The sequence below is a fragment of the Paralichthys olivaceus genome, chromosome 11 (genome assembly GCF_024713975.1).
Source record: "Paralichthys olivaceus isolate ysfri-2021 chromosome 11, ASM2471397v2, whole genome shotgun sequence".
In the NCBI taxonomy this organism is placed as follows: domain Eukaryota; kingdom Metazoa; phylum Chordata; class Actinopteri; order Pleuronectiformes; family Paralichthyidae; genus Paralichthys; species Paralichthys olivaceus.
Genome location: NC_091103.1, coordinates 25,712,251 through 25,736,496, shown reverse-complemented (window position 1 = coordinate 25,736,496; position 24,246 = coordinate 25,712,251). Strand labels below are relative to the sequence as shown.

The following is a 24,246-nucleotide window of genomic DNA, read 5'->3' as shown; positions in this document are numbered from 1 at the left end:
TGTGCTACACCATTTAATGGTGCCATGTTTAATGAGAGTACATAATCACAACATCTTTGATGGCAAATTCTTTAATACTGTCTGCAAGACCCTGTTGTCAGGTTTAGAGGGGTGTGGGGAGGAGAACGAACGTGGTAGGAAAAAGGGAAGGGAAGGACCAAAACGCAGAAACTAAATATTGTTTAATCAAAAAGTGTCTTTTATTTAAAAGGTAAAAGTAACAAAAGAAATCTTCAAGAAACAAAAGTCGCACTCAAAAACAGGAGTGGAAAAAGGAAGGACAGGAAATAACTTATGGGGAAACGTGGCGAGAGGTGACGGGACACATGAACATGACTAAGACAAGAATCGACGACGTACCAACAACCACATGGGGGGAACCCCAAGACTTATATACACACTTGAACTAATCAGTAAGTGGGGACAGGTTGCACAAGACAAACAGGTGAACCTGATGAGGGCAGGAAATCAAAGGGGGAAAACGCACTGGGAGCAGGGACTACAAAATAAAACAGGAAACACTGAACAAACTTAAAACAACGAGAACAAAATACAATAACCAAGACAGGGATGAACACAGGAGAGGCACAGGGTGAAACATAGTGAGGGACAAGGAGGGGAACACAGGAGAGGGACACAGAGAACAACACAGGATGGAGCACAGAGGAGAGCAGAAGGGAACATGAGTGAGGGACACAGAAGGGATATAGAACAAACTTAAAAGATGAATTCCAAACGTAACAAAAATGCAATTTAAACTAGAACTGAAAACACTCTTTCTAAAAGAGGACAAAATACGATAACCATGACAGAAAACAATACCAGTGACAGAAACCCCCACACCGTGACAGAATACAATATCAGTGACAGAAAACACCATAACGTGACAGAATACAATACCAGTGACAAAAACTCTGTAACCATGACAAAATAATACCATAACCGTGACACCTGTGAAAATAAGCTCTGTAATGTGAGCGCATCCCAGCTACTCTCCGCGGCCAGAATGCAGAACTATTTTGCATAATTGCCGCGTTGTCCCCGGTTGGAGCCCTTAACTGGGTGGTCAAAGACCTTATTTATCTCAGCTTGAAATTGATCGAAGGATAAACTGAAGCGAGAGTCTTGCTTCCACAGAGCAGTGGCCCACTGAGCGTCCTGCCCTGAGAGGAGACTCCAGACAAAAGCAATTTTAACTGCATCAGAAGTACATGCAAGGCTGATTTTCAAAAACGAGAGGGCAGTGAAGCAAAAATCACCTGCAAGACCCCAATTCACCGGAATAGCATTCAGGGGACATGTGGTCAGGCTTTTGGCTACATGTGTATACCCAACTATTGTTCACATATAGTAGGACCCAAAGGTTTCGAACAGTAGAAGTCTGACATATCATTGTTTTTACATTTTCATCCGACTAAATTTATTTATAGCGCTTGTGTGCTTGTGCTGTTAAAAATCAGGATTTCACACAATGTACATATTACACGTAGACTTATGTCTTGTTGATGCGTGAGTTACTAATTTTAATTAATACTTAATTCAATGCTTCATAGCACATTTCATTAATTATCTCAAGCATATCACACATGATCTAATGTATCTGAAATCCTTGATTGATGTTCATCATTTTGTCAAGAGACTCAGTCTCAGAGAAACAGTGATAACCTCAGCTATCAGTAGTGAATTCCTCAAAAGAACACTTACATACAGGAATGTCAACACATACACATTCAAACTTTATTGCCGATTTAGCACATTAATCTTGTAAGCATTTGTAAAAATAATTTCTCATTTTATCATCATTATCATGTCTTTTGAAACTTTCAAACAATAATTCATCACTATTTAACAGGAACATTTTGTCAATGATATTTGTGGATATCGGAGTATAAGGCTTAATCTGCTCTAATTTAGTTAATGTCATCTGATTTTAATCAGTAATAATCTTTTTTTTTTGACTTTCTGGGGGCAAATAACCCAACGAATGACCATTCAACATCTGTCCACTCACACATTAGCGCAGTAAAAGACACAACATTCTGTAAGTCTATCTTTTTATCTGTCTATGACTCCAGCTGGCATTCTGGAGCAGGCACCTCATTTTGCCTGTTAATCACTGGTGGACTTATTAACTGTACTTGACACTTTTGTTTATTTTAAAACAAATTGTTCACAGTTTAGTTTTAACCTCGGCTGTGGATTGTTTATTTACCTTGTTGGCATTTTCACATCAATTTGAAAAATAAAAAACATTTAACAGTATTTATTTTATCTTTCCCGATGGACACAGTGCATTATGACATTATAAATATACGTAATCCAATTTTCACTACAGCTCATTTCACCTCCTTTCATTTCTGCTCATTCAGTTTGGATTCTGATAGATCAATTGAGATTTGACTCTTGGGCATGAGACCAGCCATCTAAGAAATAAGTACAGGCAAATCACAGACCCGCCTTTGATTGTTATGTTTTAAAGTCAAAATAGCAGAAATGTTCAAGTTATCTTTATGATCTCGTCAAGGCGTCACGTTCTCGATGGCAATTTGTTATGGAAGTTTTCTGGAAGCTGGTGAAAGGAGAACTCAGGCAGCAGCTGATGTTTTATGCAGAATAGTTTCTACCTTTTCAATGAGTTAAATAAAAGACTCAAATTTGCTATGACTTCACTTCTCTGTCTGAAATGATGATGGTGAGAAGCTGTTATTAATGTATCATTAGCCAATTAATGTACGTGCCTTGTGAACTTCAAATACATTATCATATCAAAGTCACTCTAACCCAGTCCTTACTACAGTACCTTTGCTATATTTGACACATGTAAAACCTGCTTTTGGTGTCTGTTATTGCAGCTCTGTAGCCCTTTTTAAGGTTCCATTATTAACATTTACCATCACTGACACCAATATGTCATTACAATAGACAATTCTATTGAATGCTTAAATTTAGATATTATGACCTGCATTTCTACAAATTATTCAGACATAAAAAAATAAAAGGCGATTACACATTTTGAATGTCTACCTGGCATCAAAAGGTAATTCTTGTCATTCAAGTTGTAATTGGTGGAGATGTACTTGAAATTACTGGTCAGCCAGGAATGTACAAATAACAGCTTCAATATCAGTACATTTCAATTTATTTATTAACAGGATAAGCCAGCCTGTATTAATATTACTGTCCATATGGTCTTTGTCAGTTAACTGACTTCATATAAATATTGAAGACAAGAGAATAAAACTTGGTTAAAAAGTAGCTGGTTAGTAGCTGTTTGTTGTATACAGCTTTGTTTGTCATATGTCTAGTATATACACTCATAAAACATATTTTGAAGTTGAAGGAGCAACAATAAGTTAATTTTAAATGTTCTTATGGATGTTAGTGTATTAATCTAAGAGTCCTTGGTGAATGCCTATGACATCCTGTCTTAAGAAAAACATTTGGGACAAAGACAACTAATGATAGCAAATAAAACTGTAAATACTTTATATGCAATTGGAAGGTACAATTTTGTGAGTCTCTCTTTGCTGTCTTGTAAGACAAAAACACTGAATACATATATTCAGCAAAGAGAGAACATAAACATAAATGGAGAGTTTACTTGGTAATACCGTCACTAAACGTTGCTCCTTTCCATCTACTTTGGTACAGTTGTAGTCTAAAAATTACCTGAGCAGTAGCATCTCTTTGCATCATTGCTATCATGGAGTAATTCAACATCTTGTGTGAAATTTAAGACAAGGATAATATGTACAAGTTACTTTGGTTTATTACAGTTTACTCAGGCACAGTATCAGTCACACCATAACTGATATGGATCTGATAGATGTGAAACTATTTTTGATGCATTTTGAGTGCAACCCCCCGAGAGCTAACAAACTATCTAATAAACTTTCATAAACCAGTATATAACTATGACAGCTAACTCCAAACAGTGTGGACACAGAGGCAGCTGCCTCAGAACAGTGTGACAACTAAGGCAGCTGTCCCAAAACACATGACAACAAAGTCAGCTGCCCCAAAGACGTGACAACAAAGGTAGCTGCCCCAAAACACTTGTGACTACTGTGAGAGATGCCTCCAAGCAGTGTGACAACAAAGGAAATACCTCCAAACAGTGTTGCAAAAAAGCAGCTGCTCCAAAAACATGTGGCAACTGTGGTAGATGCCTCCAAACTGTGGCAACTGTGGCAGATGCCGCAAAACAGTGTGGTAACAAAGGCAGCTGCTTTGAAACAGTGTGGCAACTGTGGCAGCTACCTTCAAACTCTTGTGGCAATTGCCTCAAAACAGTGTAAAAACAAAGGCAGCTACCACCAAACAGTGTGGCAACTGTGGCAGATGCCACCAAACAGTGTGGCAACTGTGGCAGCTGCCGCCAAACAGTGTGGTAACAAAGGCAGCTGATTTGAAACATTGTGGCAACTGTGGCAGATGCCTCCAAACTCTTGTGGCCGCTGCTTCAAAACAGGGCAAAAACAAAGACAGCTGCCGCCAAACAGTGTGGCAACTGTGGCAGATGCCTCCAAAGAGTGTGGCAACTGTGGCAGATGCCTCCAAAGAGTGTGGCAACTTTGGCAGATGCCGCCAAACAGTATGGCTACAAAGGCAGCTGCCTTGAAAAAGTGTGACAACAAAGGCAGCTGCCGCCAAACACTTGTGACAACAAAGCAGATACCTACAAACAGTGTTGCAACAAAGCAGTTCCTCCAAGAATGTGTGGCAACTGTGGCAGATGCCGCAAAACAGTGTGGTAACAAAGGCAGCTGCCTTGAAACAGTGTGGCAACTGTGGCAGCTACCTCCAAACTCTTGTGGCAAATGCCTCAAAACAGTGTGGTAACAGTGGCAGCTGCCTCGAAACAGTGTGGTAACTGTGGCAGATGCCTCCAAACTCATGTGGCAGCTGCCGGCAAACAGTGCAAAAACAAAGGCAGCTGCCAGCAAACAGTGTGGCAACTGTGGCAGATGCCGCCAAATAGTGTGGTAACAAAGGCAGCTGATTTGAAACATTGTGGCAACTGTGGCAGATGCCTCCAAACTTTTGTGGCAGCTGCTTCAAAACAGTGTAAAAACAAAGACAGCTGCCGCCAAACAGTGTGGCAACTGTGGCAGATGCCACCAAACAGTGTGGCAACTGTGGCAGCTACCTCCAAACTCTTGTGGCAGCTGCTTCAAAACAGTGTAAAAACAAAGACAGCTGGTGCCAAATAGTATGGCAACTATGGCAAATGCCTCTAAACAGTGTGGCAATTGTGGCAGATGCCGCCAAAGAGTGTGGCAACTGTGGTAGATGCCGCCAAACAGTGTGGTAACAAAGGAAGCTGCTTTGAAATAGTGTGACAACTGTGGCAGATGCCGCCAAACAGTGGGGTAACAGTGGCAGCTGCTTTGAAACAGTGTGGCAACTGTGGCAGATGCCGCCAAACAGTGTGGTAACAAAGGCAGCTGCTTTGAAATAGTGTGGCAACTGTGGCAGATGCCGCCAAACAGTGTGGTAACAGTGGCAGCTGCTTTGAAACAGTGTGGCAACTGTGGCAGATGCCGCCAAACAGTGTGGTAACAAAGGCAGCTGCTTTGAAATAGTGTGGCAACTGTGGCAGATGCCGCCAAACAGTGTGGCAACTGTGGCAGATGCCTCCAAACTCATGTGGCAGCTGCCGGCAAACAGTGCAAAAACAAAGGCAGCTGCCAGCAAACAGTGTGGCAACTGTGGCAGATGCTGCCAAATAGTGTGGTAACAAAGGCAGCTGATTTGAAACATTGTGGCAACTGTGGCAGATGCCTCCAAACTTTTGTGGCAGCTGCTTCAAAACAGTGTAAAAACAAAGACAGCTGCCGCCAAACAGTGTGGCAACTGTGGCAGATGCCACCAAACAGTGTGGCAACTGTGGCAGCTACCTCCAAACTCTTGTGGCAGCTGCTTCAAAACAGTGTAAAAACAAAGACAGCTGGCGCCAAATAGTATGGCAACTATGGCAAATGCCTCTAAACAGTGTGGCAATTGTGGCAGATGCCGCCAAAGAGTGTGGCAACTGTGGTAGATGCCGCCAAACAGTGTGGTAACAAAGGAAGCTGCTTTGAAATAGTGTGACAACTGTGGCAGATGCCGCCAAACAGTGGGGTAACAGTGGCAGCTGCTTTGAAACAGTGTGGCAACTGTGGCAGATGCCGCCAAACAGTGTGGTAACAAAGGCAGCTGCTTTGAAATAGTGTGGCAACTGTGGCAGATGCCGCCAAACAGTGTGGTAACAGTGGCAGCTGCTTTGAAACAGTGTGGCAACTGTGGCAGATGCCGCCAAACAGTGTGGTAACAAAGGCAGCTGCTTTGAAACAGTGTGGCAACTGTGGCAGATGCATCCAAACAGTGTGGCAATTGTGGCAGATGCCGCCAAAGAGTGTGGCAACTGTGGCAGATGCCGCCAAACAGGGTGGTAACAAAGGAAGCTGCTTTGAAACAGTGTGGCAACTGTGGCAGATGCCTCCAAGCTCTTGTGGCAGCTGCCTCAAAACAGGTTAAAAACAAAGACAGCTGCTGCCAAACAGTGTGGCAACTGTGGCAAATGCCGCCAAACAGTGTGGTAACAGTGGCAGCTGCCTCGAAACAGTGTGGCAAATGTGGCAGCAACCTCCAAAGAGTGTGGCAACTTTGGCAGATGCCGCCAAACACTTGTGACAACAAAGCAGATACCTACAAACAGTGTTGCAACAAAGCAGCTCCTCCAAGAATGTGTGGCAACTGTGGCAGATGCCGCCAAACAGTGTGGTAACAAAGGCAGCTGCCTTGAAACAGTGTGGCAACTGTGGCAGCTACCTCCAAACTCTTGTGGCAATTGCCTCAAAACAGTGTGGTAACAGTGGCAGCTGCCTCGTAACAGTGTGTCAACTGTGGCAGATGCCTCCAAACTCATGTGGCAGCTGCCGGCAAACAGTGCAAAAACAAAGGCAGCTGCCGGCAAACAGTGTGGCAACTGTGGCAGATGCCGCCAAACAGTGTGGTAACAAAGGCAGCTGATTTGAAACATTGTGGCAACTGTGGCAGATGCCTCCAAACTCTTGTGGCCGCTGCTTCAAAACAGTGTAAAAACAAAGACAGCTGCCGCCAAACAGTGTGGCAACTGTGGCAGATGCCACCAAACAGTGTGGCAACTGTGGCAGCTACCTCCAAACTCTTGTGGCAGCTGCTTCAAAACAGTGTAAAAACAAAGACAGCTGCCGCCAAATAGTATAGCAACTATGGCAAATGCCTCTAAACAGTGTGGCAATTGTGGCAGATGCTGCCAAAGAGTGTGGCAACTGTGGCAGATGCTGCCAAACAGTGTGGTAACAAAGGCAGCTGCTTTGAAATAGTGTGGCAACTGTGGCAGATGCCGCCAAACAGTGTGGTAACAGTGGCAGCTGCTTTGAAACAGTGTGGCAACTGTGGCAGATGCTGCCAAACAGTGTGGTAATAAAGGCAGCTGCTTTGAAACAGTGTGGCAACTGTGGCAGATGCCGCCAAACAGTGTGGTAACAAAGGCAGCTGCTTTGAAACAGTGTGGCAACTGTGGCAGATGCATCCAAACAGTGTGGTAATTATGGCAGATGCCGCCAAAGAGTGTGGCAACTGTGGCAGATGCCGCCAAACAGGGTGGTAACAAAGGAAGCTGCTTTGAAACAGTGTGGCAACTGTGGCAGATGCCTCCAAGCTTTGAAATAGTGTGGCAAATGTGGCAGATGCCGCAAAACAGTGTGGTAACAAAGGCAGCTGTCTTGAAACAGTGTGGCAACTGTGGCAGCTACCTCCAAACTCTTGTGGCAATTGCCTCAAAACAGTGTGGTAACAGTGGCAGCTGCCTCGAAACAGTGTGGCAACTGTGGCAGATGCCTCCAAACTCATGTGGCAGCTGCCGGCAAACAGTGCAAAAACAAAGGCAGCTGCCGCCAAACAGTGTGGCAACTGTGGCAGATGCCACCAAACAGTGTGGCAACTGTGGCAGCTACCTCCAAACTCTTGTGGCAGCTGCTTCAAAAAAGTGTAAAAACAAAGACAGCTGGCGCCAAATAGTATAGCAACTATGGCAAATGCCTCTAAACAGTGTGGCAATTGTGGCAGATGCCGCCAAAGAGTGTGGCAACTGTGGCAGATGCCGCCAAACAGTGTGGTAAAAAAGGCAGCTGCTTTGAAATAGTGTGGCAACTGTGGCAGATGCCGCAAAACAGTGTGGTAACAAAGGCAGCTGCCTTGAAACAGTGTGGAAACTGTGGCAGCTACCTCGAAACAGTGTGTCAACTATGGCAGATGTCTCCAAACTCATGTGGCAGCTGCCGGCAAACAGTGCAAAAACAAAGGCAGCTGCCAGCAAACAGTGTGGCAACTGTGGCAGATGCCGCCAAACAGTGTGGTGACAAAGGCAACTGATTTGAAAAATTGTGGCAACTGTGGCAGATGCCTCCAAACTCTTGTGGCAGCTGCTTCAAAACAGTGTAAAAACAAAGACAGCTGCCGCCGAACAGTGTGGCAACTGTGGCAGATGCCACCAAACAGTGTGGCAACTGTAGCAGCTACCTCCAAACTCTTGTGGCAGCTGCTTCAAAACAGTGTAAAAACAAAGCCTCTTAACAGTGTGGCAATTGTGGCAGATGCCGCCAAAGAGTGTGGCAACTGTGGCAGATGCCGCCAAACAGTGTGGTAACAAAGGAAGCTGCTTTGAAACAGTGTGGCAACTGTGGCAGATGCCTCCAAGCTCTTGTGGCAGCTGCCTCAAAACAGGTTGAAAACAAAGACAGCTGCTGCCAAACAGTGTGGCAACTGTGGCAGATGCCGCCAAACAGTGTGGTAACGGTGGCAGCTGCCTCGAAACAGTGTGGCAACTGTGGCAGATGCCTCCAAACTCATGTGGCAGCTGCCGGCAAACAGTGCAAAAACAAAGGCAGCTGCCGGCAAACAGTGTGGCAACTGTGGCAGATGCCGCAAAACAGTGTGGTCACAAAGGCAGCTGCCTTGAAGCAGTGTGGCAACTGTGGCAGATGCCTCCAAACTCATGTGGCAGCTGCTGGCAAACAGTGCAAAAACAAAGGCAGCTGCCGGCAACAGTGTGGCAACTGTGGCAGATGCCGCCAAACAGTGTGGTAACAAAGGCAGCTGCTTTGAAATAGTGTGGCAACTGTGGCAGATGCCGCAAAACAGTGTGGTAACAAAGGCAGCTGCCTTGAAACAGTGTGGCAACTGTGGCAGATGCCTCCAAACTTATGTGGCAGCTGCCGGCAAACAGTGCAAAAACAAAGGCAGCTGCCGGCAAACAGTGTGGCAACTGTGGCAGATGCCTCCAAACTTATGTGGCAGCTGCCGGCAAACAGTGCAAAAACAAAGACAGCTGCCGCCAAACAGTGTGGCAACTGTGGCAGATGCCACCAAACAGTGTGGCAACCTTGGCAGCTACCTCCAAACTCTTGTGGCAGCTGCTTCAAAACAGTGTAAAAAGAAAGACAGCTGCCGCCAAATAGTATGGCAACTATGGCAAATGCCTCTAAACAGTGTGGCAATTGTGGCAGATGCCGCCAAAAAGTGTGGCAACTATGGCAGATGCCGCCAAACAGTGTGGTAAAAAAGGCAGCTGCTTTGAAATAGTGTGGCAGATGCCGCCAAACAGTGTGGTAACAGTGGCAGCTGCTTTGAAACAGTGTGGCAACTGTGGCAGATGCCGCCAAACAGTGTGGTAACAGTGGCAGCTGCTTTCAAACAGTGTGGCAACTGTGGCAGATGCCGCCAAACAGTGTGGTAACAAAGGCAGCTGCTTTGAAATAGTGTGGCAACTGTGGCAGATGCCGCCAAACAGTGTGGTAACAAAGGCGGCTGCTTTGAAACAGTGTGGCAACTGTGGCAGATTCTGCCAAACAGTGTGGTAACAAAGGCAGCTGCTTTGAAACAGTGTGGCAACTGTGGCAGATGCATCCAAACAGTGTGTCAATTGTGGCAGATGCCACCAAAGAGTGTGGCAACTGTGGCAGATGCCGCCAAACAGGGTGGTAACAAAGGAAGCTGCTTTGAAACAGTGTGGCAACTGTGGCAGATGCCTCCAAGCTCTTGTGGCAGCTGCCTCAAAACAGGTTGAAAACAAAGACACCTGCTGCCAAACAGTGTGGCAACTGTGGCAGATGCCGCCAAACAGTGTGGTAACAGTGGCAGCTGCCTCGAAACAGTGTGGCAACTGTGGCAGATGCCTCCAAACTTATGTGGCAGCTGTCGGCAAACAGTGCAAAAACAAAGGCACCTGCCGGCAAACAGTGTGGCAACTGTGGCAGATGCCGCCAAAGAGTGTGGCAACTGTGGCAGATGCCGCCAAACAGTGTGGTAACAAAGGCAGCTGCTTTGAAATAGTGTGGCAACTGTGGCAGATGCCGCAAAACAGTGTGGTAACAAAGGCAGCTGCCTTGAAACAGTGTGGCAACTGTGGCAGATGCCTCCAAACTCATGTGGCAGCTGCCGGCAAACAGTGCAAAAACAAAGGCACCTGCCGGCAAACAGTGTGGCAACTGTGGCAGATGCCTTCAAACTCTTGTGGCAGCTGCTTCAAAACAGTGTAAAAACAAAGACAGCTGCCGCCAAACAGTGTGGCAACTGTGGCAGATGCCACCAAACAGTGTGGCACCTGTGGCAGCTACCTCCAAACTCTTGTGGCAGCTGCTTCAAAACAGTGTAAAAACAAAGACAGCTGGCGCCAAATAGTATGGCAACTATGGCAAATGCCTCTAAACAGTGTGGCAACTGTGGCAGATGCCGCCAAACAGTGTGGTAACAAAGGCAGCTGCTTTGAAATAGTGTGGCAGATGCCGCCAAACAGTGTGGTAACAGTGGCAGCTGCTTTCAAACAGTGTGGCAACTGTGGCAGATGCCGCCAAACAGTGTGGTAACAAAGGCAGCTGCTTTGAAATAGTGTGGCAACTGTGGCAGATGCCGCCAAACAGTGTGGTAACAAAGGCGGCTGCTTTGAAACAGTGTGGCAACTGTGGCAGATTCCGCCAAACAGTGTGGTAACAAAGGCAGCTGCTTTGAAACAGTGTGGCAACTGTGGCAGATGCATCCAAACAGTGTGTCAATTGTGGCAGATGCCACCAAAGAGTGTGGCAACTGTGGCAGATGCCGCCAAACAGGGTGGTAACAAAGGAAGCTGCTTTGAAACAGTGTGGCAACTGTGGCAGATGCCTCCAAGCTCTTGTGGCAGCTGCCTCAAAACAGGTTGAAAACAAAGACAGCTGCTGCCAAACAGTGTGGCAACTGTGGCAGATGCCGCCAAACAGTGTGGTAACGGTGGCAGCTGCCTCGAAACAGTGTGGCAACTGTGGCAGATGCCTCCAAACTCATGTGGCAGCTGCCGGCAAACAGTGCAAAAACAAAGGCAGCTGCCGGCAAACAGTGTGGCAACTGTGGCAGATGCCGCAAAACAGTGTGGTCACAAAGGCAGCTGCCTTGAAACAGTGTGGCAACTGTGGCAGATGCCTCCAAACTCATGTGGCAGCTGCCGGCAAACAGTGCAAAAACAAAGGCAGCTGCCGGCAACAGTGTGGCAACTGTGGCAGATGCCGCCAAACAGTGTGGTAACAAAGGCAGCTGCCTTGAAACAGTGTGGCAACTGTGGCAGATGCCTCCAAACTTATGTGGCAGCTGCCGGCAAACAGTGCAAAAACAAAGGCAGCTGCCGGCAAACAGTGTGGCAACTGTGGCAGATGCCGCAAAACAGTGTGGTCACAAAGGCAGCTGCCTTGAAACAGTGTGGCAACTGTGGCAGATGCCTCCAAACTTATGTGGCAGCTGCCGGCAAACAGTGCAAAAACAAAGGCAGCTGCCGGCAAACAGTGTGGCAACTGTGGCAGATGTCGCCAAACAGTGTGGTAACAAAGGCAGCTGATTTGAAACATTGTGGCAACTGTGGCAGATGCCTCCAAACTCTTGTGGCAGCTGCTTCAAAACAGTGTAAAAACAAAGACAGCTGCCGCCAAACAGTGTGGCAACTGTGGCAGATGCCACCAAACAGTGTGGCAACCTTGGCAGCTACCTCCAAACTCTTGTGGCAGCTGCTTCAAAACAGTGTAAAAAGAAAGACAGCTGCCGCCAAATAGTATGGCAACTATGGCAAATGCCTCTAAACAGTGTGGCAATTGTGGCAGATGCCGCCAAAGAGTGTGGCAACTATGGCAGATGCCGCCAAACAGTGTGGTAACAAAGGCAGCTGCTTTGAAATAGTGTGGCAGATGCCGCCAAACAGTGTGGTAACAGTGGCAGCTGCTTTGAAACAGTGTGGCAACTGTGGCAGATGCCTCCAAACTCATGTGGCAGCTGCCGGCAAACAGTGCAAAAACAAAGGCAGCTGCCGGCAACAGTGTGGCAACTGTGGCAGATGCCGCCAAACAGTGTGGTAACAAAGGCAGCTGCTTTGAAATAGTGTGGCAACTGTGGCAGATGCCGCAAAACAGTGTGGTCACAAAGGCAGCTGCCGGCAAACAGTGTGGCAACTGTGGCAGATGCCGCAAAACAGTGTGGTCACAAAGGCAGCTGCCTTGAAACAGTGTGGCAACTGTGGCAGATGCCTCCAAACTCATGTGGCAGCTGCCGGCAAACAGTGCAAAAACAAAGGCAGCTGCCGGCAACAGTGTGGCAACTGTGGCAGATGCCGCCAAACAGTGTGGTAACAAAGGCAGCTGCTTTGAAATAGTGTGGCAACTGTGGCAGATGCCGCAAAACAGTGTGGTCACAAAGGCAGCTGCCTTGAAACAGTGTGGCAACTGTGGCAGATGCCTCCAAACTTATGTGGCAGCTGCCGGCAAACAGTGCAAAAACAAAGGCAGCTGCCGGCAAACAGTGTGGCAACTGTGGCAGATGTCGCCAAACAGTGTGGTAACAAAGGCAGCTGATTTGAAACATTGTGGCAACTGTGGCAGATGCCTCCAAACTCTTGTGGCAGCTGCTTCAAAACAGTGTAAAAACAAAGACAGCTGCCGCCAAACAGTGTGGCAACTGTGGCAGATGCCACCAAACAGTGTGGCAACCTTGGCAGCTACCTCCAAACTCTTGTGGCAGCTGCTTCAAAACAGTGTAAAAAGAAAGACAGCTGGCGCCAAATAGTATGGCAACTATGGCAAATGCCTCTAAACAGTGTGGCAATTGTGGCAGATGCCGCCAAAGAGTGTGGCAACTATGGCAGATGCCGCCAAACAGTGTGGTAACAAAGGCAGCTGCTTTGAAATAGTGTGGCAGATGCCGCCAAACAGTGTGGTAACAGTGGCAGCTGCTTTGAAACAGTGTGGCAACTGTGGCAGATGCCGCCAAACAGTGTGGTAACAAAGGCAGCTGCTTTGAAATAGTGTGGCAACTGTGGCAGATGCCGCCAAACAGTGTGGTAACAAAGGCAGCTGCTTTGAAACAATGTGGCAACTGTGGCAGATTTCGCCAAACAGTGTGGTAACAAAGGCAGCTGCTTTGAAACAGTGTGGCAACTGTGGCAGATGCATCCAAACAGTGTGTCAATTGTGGCAGATGCCGCCAAAGAGTGTGGCAACTGTGGCAGATGCCGCCAAACAGGGTGGTAACAAAGGAAGCTGCTTTGAAACAGTGTGGCAACTGTGGCAGATGCCTCCAAGCTCTTGTGGCAGCTGCCTCAAAACAGGTTGAAAACAAAGACAGCTGCTGCCAAACAGTGTGGCAACTGTGGCAGATGCCGCCAAACAGTGTGGTAACAGTGGCAGCTGCCTCGAAACAGTGTGACAACTGTGGCAGCAACCTCCAAAGAGTGTGGCAACTTTGGCAGATGCCGCCAAACACTTGTGACAACAAAGCAGATACCTACAAACAGTGTTGCAACAAAGCAGATCCTCCAAGAATGTGTGGCAACTGTGGCAGATGCCGCAAAACAGTGTGGTAACAAAGGCAGCTGCCTTGAAACAGTGTGGCAACTGTGGCAGATGTCACCAAACAGTGTGGTAACAAAGGCAGCTGATTTGAAACATTGTGGCAACTGTGGCAGATGCCTCCAAACTCTTGTGGCAGCTGCTTCAAAACAGTGTAAAAACAAAGACAGCTGCCGCCAAATAGTATGGCAACTATGGCAAATGCCGCCAAACAGTGTGGTAACAAAGGCAGCTGCTTTGAAATAGTGTGGCAGATGCCGCCAAACAGTGTGGTAACAAAGGCAGCTGCTTTGAAATAGTGTGGCAACTGTGGCAGATGCCGCCAAACAGTGTGGTAACAAAGGCGGCTGCTTTGAAACAGTGTGGCAACTGTGGCAGATTCCGCCAAACAGTGTGGTAACAAAGGCAGCTGCTTTGAAACAGTGTGGCATCTGTGGCAGATGCATCCAAACAGTGTGTCAATTGTGGCAGATGCCACCAAAGAGTGTGGCAACTGTGGCAGATGCCGCCAAACAGGGTGGTAACAAAGGCAGCTGCTTTGAAACAGTGTGGCAACTGTGGCAGATGCCTCCAAGCTCTTGTGGCAGCTGCCTCAAAACAGGTTGAAAACAAAGACACCTGCTTTGAAACAGTGTGGCAACTGTGGCAGATGCCGCCAAACAGTGTGGTAACAGTGGCAGCTGCCTCGAAACAGTGTGGCAACTGTGGCAGATGCCTCCAAACTCATGTGGCAGCTGCCGGCAAACAGTGCAAAAACAAAGGCAGCTGCCGGCAAACAGTGTGGCAACTGTGGCAGATGCCGCCAAACAGTGTGGTAACAAAGGCAGCTGCTTTGAAATAGTGTGGCAACTGTGGCAGATGCCGCAAAACAGTGTGGTAACAAAGGCAGCTGCCTTGAAACAGTGTGGCAACTGTGGCAGATGCCTCCAAACTTATGTGGCAGCTGCCGGCAAACAGTGCAAAAACAAAGGCAGCTGCCGGCAAACAGTGTGGCAACTGTGGCAGATGTCACCAAACAGTGTGGTAACAAAGGCAGCTGATTTGAAACATTGTGGCAACTGTGGCAGATGCCTCCAAACTCTTGTGGCAGCTGCTGGCAAACAGTGCAAAAACAAAGGCAGCTGCCGGCAAACAGTGTGGCAACTGTGGCAGATGCCGCAAAACAGTGTGGTCACAAAGGCAGCTGCCTTGAAACAGTGTGGCAACTGTGGCAGATGCCTCCAAACTTATGTGGCAGCTGCCGGCAAACAGTGCAAAAACAAAGGCAGCTGCCGGCAAACAGTGTGGCAACTGTGGCAGATGTCGCCAAACAGTGTGGTAACAAAGGCAGCTGATTTGAAACATTGTGGCAACTGTGGCAGATGCCTCCAAACTCTTGTGGCAGCTGCTTCAAAACAGTGTAAAAACAAAGGCAGCTGCCGGCAAACGGTGTGGCAACTGTGGCAGATGCCGCCAAACAGTGTGGTGACAAAGGCAGCTGATTTGAAACATTGTTTCAACTGTGGCAGATGCCTCCAAACTCTTGTGGCAGCTGCTTCAAAACAGTGTAAAAACAAAGACAGCTGCCGCCAAACAGTGTGGCAACTGTGGCAGATGCCACCAAACAGTGTGGCAACTGTGGCAGCTACCTCAAACTCTTGTGGCAGCTGCTTCAAAACAGTGTAAAAACAAAGACAGCTGCCGCCAAATAGTCAAAGGAGGTGGTCTCCCTGGCTGGGAGAGTAGGAGCAGTACCTACTCCTCCAGGAGCGGTAAGTAAGAAAGAGAGAGAGGAGAGGGGGAACGCTGCTTTTATTGGCCTTGTGACCTCATGGGTCATGGGGCACAAAGTGACCAATAGTGGTTGAGAGTTGTTTCCAGGAGCAGTTTTACCAGCTACTGTATGTGTGAAGATGAAGCACCCTGGAAGACTGAGTTCTGGAAGCTCTCCTTTGTTTTCAGAGCAAAGGAGACGTGCGGTCAGGCTTTCGGCTACACATGTAGGCCCAACTATGGTTCACAAATAGTAGGTCCCAAAAAGGTTGTGGAGATTGGATAAAGGTCACGTCCCAACAGTATATTCCCACAAGAACATTACAATCCCAGAAATAAATTCACCTGTGTTTCCTAGAATCTCTCAGCGTCAGGTATCAGTGGAAACCTCAACTACCAGGCCCCTCTCTTATAACAGGTCCAAGTTTGAATTTGGTAAGCAAACACTCTCTCTTAACTCTTAACACTAATATTTAATGTTACTTATGCCTAAATTATGTTTATTATTATTTTTAAAGCTGTTTCTAGACATCACCTGCATGCAAACTCAGAAGAATTGGATACAAAGTTTGCTTTTGAACCATGCACAACATGGTGGGAAGGAGTGGCGCCGGATGGGACCAGCAGCCTGTTGCAGTTACTCTTTGTATGTGCCTGTGTTTTGGTAAATTCTGAAGTTTTACCAGACAAAAATCAGCGTGCAGGTGTTAACACATACTCAGCACCTTTAAGTAGTTTTTTCACAACTTTCTAACTGTAAACATGACCAGCGGAGAGAAGCTCAGCCGCAGTCCCATTGTTTACACTCTGGATCAGCTGATGGCCCTGATGAACAAAGAGATGCTCCCCGAGGAGAGAGTGATGGTCCCTGCTGACAACAGGAGAAGGAGACGGGGCTGCATAGCCAGAGTCAAGTGACAGGAAAGCAAGAGGAGGTACAAGCCCTGTGTACCTTCTGTTGTCATGGGAAACGTTAGATCGCTTCCTAATAAGATGGACAAGCTGACTGTGCTGACCTGGCTGCAGAGACCATACCGGGAGAGCAGTCTCCTGTGCTTCACAGAGACATGGCTGAACAAGCTGACTCCAGATTCCGCCGTCAATCTGACTGGCTTTCATCTGCTGAGAGTGAACCACAGCGCAGCGGACAGCGGTAAGAAGAAAGGAGGAGGGATCGTGCTTAATGTGAACACCAGGTGGTGCAACCTGAGGCACGTCAGTGTGAAGGAACGCTGTTGCACACAGGACATTGAACTGATGGCCGTGAGCATCCAGCCATACTATCTGCCACTGGAGTTCTCACAAGTCATCGTGATTGCTGTTTACATCCACCGTCAGCCGATGCTGCGGCAACTTGCAAGCTTCTCTACACCAAGATGTATGTGAGGAAATGGTCTGAGGAGGCCAGCCTGGCGCTGAAGGACTGTTTTGAGTACACAGACTGGGAAGTGTTACTCAGCCCCCACGGGGAGGACATTAATGGAATTATCCATTACGGACTATATCAAGCCTGCTGGCTTCCACCTCCTACTCCTCGACACCACCAGGAGACACTCCTGCCTCCGTCCCTCCTCCCCCTCCTCTGGAGCTGACCCCCAGCCCTTCACCCACATCACCTATCATCATCACAACTGACCAGGTGAGGAGGCAGCTAAGACAGACCAAAGCGAGGAAGGCTGCCGGTCCTGATGGCATCTGCTCAAGGATTGTGCTGATGAGCTGTGCAACATCATCCAGTACATCTACAACCTGAGCCTCCATCTAGAGAGAGTGCCCACCCTGTGGAAGACCTCCTGTGTGGTTCCAGTGCCCAAGACTGCAAACCCCAGTGAGCCCAACCACTTCAGGCCGGTGACCCTCACCTCTTACCTGATGAAGACCCTGGAGAGGATCCTCCTGGTTCACCTGGTCTGTACCATGGAAATGTTTCCCCACCAATGCCACCAAGTTCTAGCTCTGGGAATAATAAATAATGTAAATAATACAATGAAAATTATTGTCAAGATCTACTCTATATAAAATTGAAATGAGATAAAGGCTGTTGCTAGCAGCCACTATATACATACAATTGGCCTGACAATATTTAACTCAAGTTTAGTTTACCTTGTCCTATGATTGATGACTTTAGTGAACTCAAAATACTTTATGCTGACTCTTCTCCAGCACAAAAAACTTTGTATAAAAAATCTAAAGAACACACATACTGTATACAACACACAGTATACAGTGTGTGGCATCACAAGGGGGCGGGTTATAGAGGGGCGTTATGTGCCTCACCCTGAGAGTGGCTACATCCCCACAAGATGGATGCCGAGAGAACTGCATTTCCCAGAAGGCACGGCTGGGGGAGGTGCCAAGGCCTCAGCCCTCATTAAAGCGGGAGCTCAGGTGTGGGAGCGAGAGAGGAGAACAAAGGAATGGAGACCAGCAACAAGCAGGAAGCAGGAGACGTGGAGGAAGATACTTTGGAGAGGATCCCCCTGACAAGCAAGTGGATGGAGGATAACAAATGACCGTTTGATGAACTTTATGTTTTGCTGCCGGAGAGACTTTTGGTTACTTAATAAACCGGACTTTGTTTGAAACCCTTTTTTGACTTCTCTATGCTTCTGTGACGCACCGCCCTACACCCTGCTTAGTGGTTACACCTCGGGTGATACCACAAGTGTAACAACTTTATTTATGATTTTAAAAATAACATAATGACACAATAATCAGTGATATACGTAATGATAATCATATCCCTCTGACATGCAGTTGCAGACATGTATGTTCATGAACCAGATATTATGTTTAAAACATGCTTTGTCTAGTAAGAAAAGTCCAAACCATGAAAGCAGTACATTTGAATTATTATGCAATGACAAACACACAAAACAAATATAATTCCATCTATAACCTACAGTCATCACCAATATGTGTGGAATTATCTGATTGGGCTTTTACATTTTTAAAGCAGAAACAAATCCTCAATTCTCTTTCAATTCAGGTATGACCAGAATATCATTGGCAAGTATAATCAAATTTTAAAGACTCATATAATTTAATTGTTATTTTATTTAAGGACGTCTCTATACTTGTATAGTTACACTTTTTTATGTGTCAGCATAAAGTTGCAACAATGGCCCCTGTTATATGGAGTCACTGTATTGTAAAGATATACACACCCACAATAAAAAAGACTGAGAAATAACAGTCCAGGTTTGGAATTGGTCTCATTTTGTTAAGTCCACCATTGAGAAAAATACCCATCCAAAAGTGGTTTGTTAATAGCAATTAGAAACAGAGCATTTGACAGATCACTGACTTTAAGCTGCAGGTCTCTGTTTCCACACAGGTACAAACATCCACTGTAAAAACCTCATTGGCTGAGCAGGACAGACCCTGAGCATCCATCACCTGCACTTGGAGCTCATATGAACCAGGCCACAGTTCCTCCTGAGAGTGAAGAGCGGCAGTGGTCTCTATATGCAATAAAGTATGGAGGGCTGTCAAACATGCACAGTATTATATTACTATTTTATCTTGTAGTTGCAGCAGTGACATGAGTAGTGGAATATTACCTCTACTATTTCCACCATTGAATGCCACCATTACAGGGACATCAAATTTAATTTGTAATCTTTATTTTGAATTTGTAAATCAGTTTATAAATTGAATTTATTTCTGTCAATCAAAATATGATACAGTAAAATACAAATAATCAGGGCAACATTTGTATGGCACAGCTCTTTGCAAATTTTCCTTTCAGCAGTGAACATTACTATACTTTATTCCTCTACAGAATAATTGCTGAGCAATTTTCAATAAAGTTATTAGTCTATGATCAATTTATGCAGAAAGAATAATCACCAATATATCCATTTTGCCCTCTGTTGATAATCAGATTTGCACACATTCTTACCATTGATGGCTTCTACAGCCCAGCTTCCTCATGTCCCATCAGGTATGACTCTAAATGTGAATGGTGCACTGTTGGGACTAACATCCTTATCATAGCCAGTAACAAAAACAGTTTTTTCATTGGAACACAGACTGCTGTACGTGGTGGTGAGTGTGGGACAATGGTCATTGGAGTCAATTACTTGAATTGCTAGTGTTCCTGTTGCTGTCTTTGATGGCATGTCTGAGGATAACAATAGCATAGTTAGTCAAACAGCACATTATAAGAGCACACAAACATAAAGATCCCTCTTCTGTAATAATACAGTTAGCGGTGAAGGCCTACCTTAACTAGCTCCTCCTACTGTAACTACAGTAAGAAATTTTAAATATTCTGCCAATACTAGGTATGCTTTTCCAACAAATAAATGTAACATCCCTAAGGATATTCTTTCTGTTTCTGTTTATTACACATTTCTCAGTTATCCTGACCTTAAAGGTTGTTTTTGAGACAATGTCAAAATGTATAATCTCTTAGATTGACTGGTAAAATCGGCAGTGGGAGTAAATAATTTCACCCCTGGGCTTCTCATTCTATGAACTGCTCTCACATCTCATAAATATTTAGGTTAACTGACATTTTTCTGACAGTTCATACACCCATGTTCCTGGATGTAATCATAGTCACACCCTTGACCAAGATATTTCTAAAGGCCTTGACCAACATGCACTCTGGACATTGGGATTTCAAATCACTTTTGTATTTTTTTCTATGGTGGCTGGATGCCACAAGCAAAATTTATGAAAAAACACTCAATTTTCGGAGAGACATCTGATAGATCTCTAGATATCCTAACTCTCTTAGGGGCACCCAGTCACTTGCTGATCCTATTTCAATTTGTCTTTGTCTGACACCTTGATTTATAATTTTAATCTCTTACTAACACAAATTATGGATGGCAATGGTCCTATTAAAATTAATCTGCAGTGCTTTCTGGTAAAACATTAACACCTTGGATGAATGTGAAAAATGTTAGGGCAATAGGAAGTGCCTTCCACTAAAGTCCAAACTGCAGGATGTTTCAAGACAGCATTAATTCTCTCAAAGAGAAGAATGGGATTGACCTGCTGAACTTGTCTTAATTGTTTTTTATTTGTATCAAAAAAAATTTCAGTGTATTAAATCTCTTACAAATTATCACAATAGGCATGCTGACCACAAAGATTGTGATAAGTGTCAAGACATCCCTCAGTCCAAGTAAGCATATGTGCCAATGTGACAAGAGGTGCTGCTAAGACATGGATGTGAGGTCACATTGAAAGTCCTTATGTGTGTTCCCTGAATATCATATTCAAAAAAACATTAGGTCATGGTGACCTTTGATCACCAAATTCTCTTTAGTTCAGTTTGGAGTCCAAGTGAATATTTGTAACAAATTTGAATGGATTGGCTGAAGGAGTTCCTGAGATATTATATTAGCTCATTCATGAGCTCTTGAGCCCTACATTTCTCCAATGCATTCTTGAGATATGATCACAAAGATGGGACGTGCTAACAGACAACATGAAAACATAATGCTTCCGGTCACTGGCTGTTGCTGATGTGGAGGCATAAAAACGTAAAAGTATTACCTTTGGTAATTGCCAGAATCTTGGCAATGTAGGTGCCATTCTCCAAGAATGGTGACTCTCTATCTGGTACCTTGTTGAGTTTAATCACAGCTGATTCTTCATCAATGGTAAACCAGTTGTCTGGATCGTAGACTTTAGCATTACTGAACAACAACAAATATGTTAGTAAGGAAACAATTAACAAGAACAGTAACAGTAAACAGTGTTTAATTGTTTAATCATATTTGTTAAAAGGAAATGTTTAAATTTGGTTAAATGTGCTAAATCAATTTCTTGCTATAGAATTATATTAGAAGATCATTTGTAGTCATGTCTGAGTCAGTATATAACGACAAAAAATGATTGGCCAAACTCAACATAAACTTTGGAAGCAGGGGAAAATGGTATAGACCTGTCAACACCTCCAAGGCTCAGTGATGAACACAATGTTGCTGTTTCCTGTCCTTTTAGTATTTATGCTAAGGTTATTGCCTCTTGGCTGCAATGAGGAGAGTGATGTTAATCTTATATACTCAAGAATACCATTAGTTATGGCAGCATCTTCAACTATTTAAAGGGGTAATTCACAACAAAATATAAAAAAATTACTCATTATCTACTCAACACTATGCATATTATGTTGAGTCCAAAAAACACTATGAGTTTCGGATTAAGGTTAGCATTGCAGCCAAATACAATATAATTGAGGTAACTGGTGATCAACATCAAAGAAGTATTTTACTATTATATTATATATATGTCCAAATAAACATTAGGTTAAGTGTTTCATTACTGAGTTAAATGTCTTGAAAATATTGGATCAGTATTATCAGATCGTTTTATCAATGTGTCCAGTCAATTTCATGACCTTATTCTGCAAAATGATTTACAATATTTTCAACCCTGCTATGTTGGCTGTCAACTCTCCTTGTTTAATGAACTATCATGTGTAGCTTGTGCAGTTTAACTAACCTTACATCTTCAGCTGGTATTCCTGTGTCTGGATTGAGAGCAGCAAACACTGTGATCACACCATCCTCAGGACCTTCTTTTTGATCTTCTGATACAGGAACATTCTTAATATCAGGTATGAATACTGGACCCTCTGGCACATTATTCACTGCTATCTTAATAGCATAAGTTTTTGTTGGTGCATGTGGCTTTGTCACTGGTCCTGTTTTGACACCAGGTATAACAGCAAGTCCAGGGGCAAGACCTGCCCCAGAATTAGGTCCTATGTCCCCACCTCCTTCCAGTTCACTGTCTCCTCCCACCTCGACCCTTGCACTCACACCAGCACCAACGACAATGCCAGCACCAACACGAGCAGCCAGAGGACTGCCTTCTCCAACCAGAACATCCACATCCATCAGCATAGCACCACCTTCCACAAAAGGAGCTACGTTCTCAATGAGTAGGCCAAGATTAAGATTCTGGAATTCTTCAAAATCCAAAGGCTTTTGGTTCAGGTCCAGGGCATGGTCAAGGTTAAAAGACAAGACAGCAAGAAATAAGAGGTTGCAAACAGAGCCTACCCCAAAATCAGTTATAGTAATTACAAAAAAATGTAAATTACCAAAATATTTTAATTCAACAATTAATGAAATTGTGTGAGTATATATACCTTAATCAACCTCAGGATTCCCTCATTACTTTCTTTGTCTGTCTCAATGGAGAAGATATTATCTTCATTTCCTTTTGCAATTGTAAAGACAGTCACCCAGTTGTCTGTGTTTTCAAGGTCTTTGTCCAGAGCTTTGATTCTCATCACGACGACGACATCACCAACATTTTTATCCACTGAACCAGAGTACTGTGAAAAGAACGTGGTTATGCTGCAAATATAAAAATGCAAAAATAGAAACCCCAAAATTCTATATGATGCTACACAGATGCTGCTTGTCAATGATAGGGTGAGTTATAGGCTATGTTTAAATAAGCGATTTATTTTACAAATATATATTTAGGATAAGCATCACAGTTAGACAGATATGGTAACATTTGAGTTAATACTGTATTGAATAACAGAGCATTGTGTTGTGTTGTGTTGTGTTGTGTTGTGTTGTCTGTATGGTAGTGGTGAAATAGTTTTGGGACCTGGTATCTGTGAACCATAGTTGGGCCTACATGTGTCGTCAAAAGCCTGACAGCATGTCTCCTTTGCTCTGAAGACAAAGAACAGCTTCTAGAACTCAGTCTCCCAGGGTGATTCATCTTCACACAAAGGTGGTAAAACTACTCCTGGAGACAACTTTCAATGACCCATGAGGTCACAAGGCCAATATAAGCTGAGTTTCTCCTCTCCTCTATCTCTTTTCCTGCTGTCCGCTCCTAAGGATTAGACCTGCTCCTGCTCTCTCTTTCCTACTTACCACTCCTGAAGGAGTAGGTACTGCTCCTGCTCCTCTTCCCTACTGACCGCTCCCAGAGGAGTAGGCACTGCTCCTGCTCTCCCAGCCAGGGAGACTTCCTCCCTACCCAAGCTCTCCAACTTCAAGCAGGCCTGCCAGGAGCAGACTGCTAAGACCTTCCAAAGGTAGCAACACAAGAGCGTCTTCAGCACAACTGGCCACAACATAAGGTCTGACCAACAGATGCGCAACAAGAGCCAAAAACCAACAAGACCACTGGACATGTTTATAAGTTTGACTTGTGTTGTGATATTTGGTAATATGTTTTTTGAAAGTTAATGTTAGTTCTGTTATGCTGTTCACTTTCTTTGCATGCATCTAACTACTTTCTTTAACCTGGCACCAACACCTCACACACTCATCTCCCCAAACTTAACACATACGCTCCAGGGGTCCTTTTGTCTTCATAGTGGCCAGCCGCCATTTTGAATCTCATTCACTCTCACTCACACACGCACGCACGCACACACGCCTGCACACACACACACACACACACACGCATACTCGCATGCACATCTCCACATCTATATATAGTAAGTACATCTTCTGTCAGTTTGTGTGTTTATAATAAATGTTTTTCTTTAAAAGATGTCTTCATTAATGTTGCATAAGTGTGAATTCTGCCAACCTCTACACTGTCAAGAACTCCATATCCTTCAACTTTGCTAGCTATTGATGTGGTAATTTTGGTTATATTCAAAATTTGT

The 24,246-nt window shown here is 45.0% G+C and overlaps 1 long non-coding RNA gene and 1 pseudogene across 1 annotated transcript; one reads left to right on the top strand and one right to left on the bottom strand.

Annotated features, from left to right (window-relative positions):
* Window positions 1-1,814: 1,814 nt before the first annotated feature.
* Window positions 1,815-18,225, top strand: LOC138412057 (uncharacterized). Its single transcript, XR_011244580.1, has 2 exons — window positions 1,815-16,070; window positions 16,154-18,225. It is a non-coding gene; the product is annotated as an uncharacterized lncRNA (long non-coding RNA).
* A 232-nt stretch (window positions 18,226-18,457) lies between these two features.
* On the bottom strand, window positions 18,458-23,947 carry LOC109643771 (desmoglein-2.1-like; annotated as a pseudogene).
* Window positions 23,948-24,246: the final 299 nt, after the last annotated feature.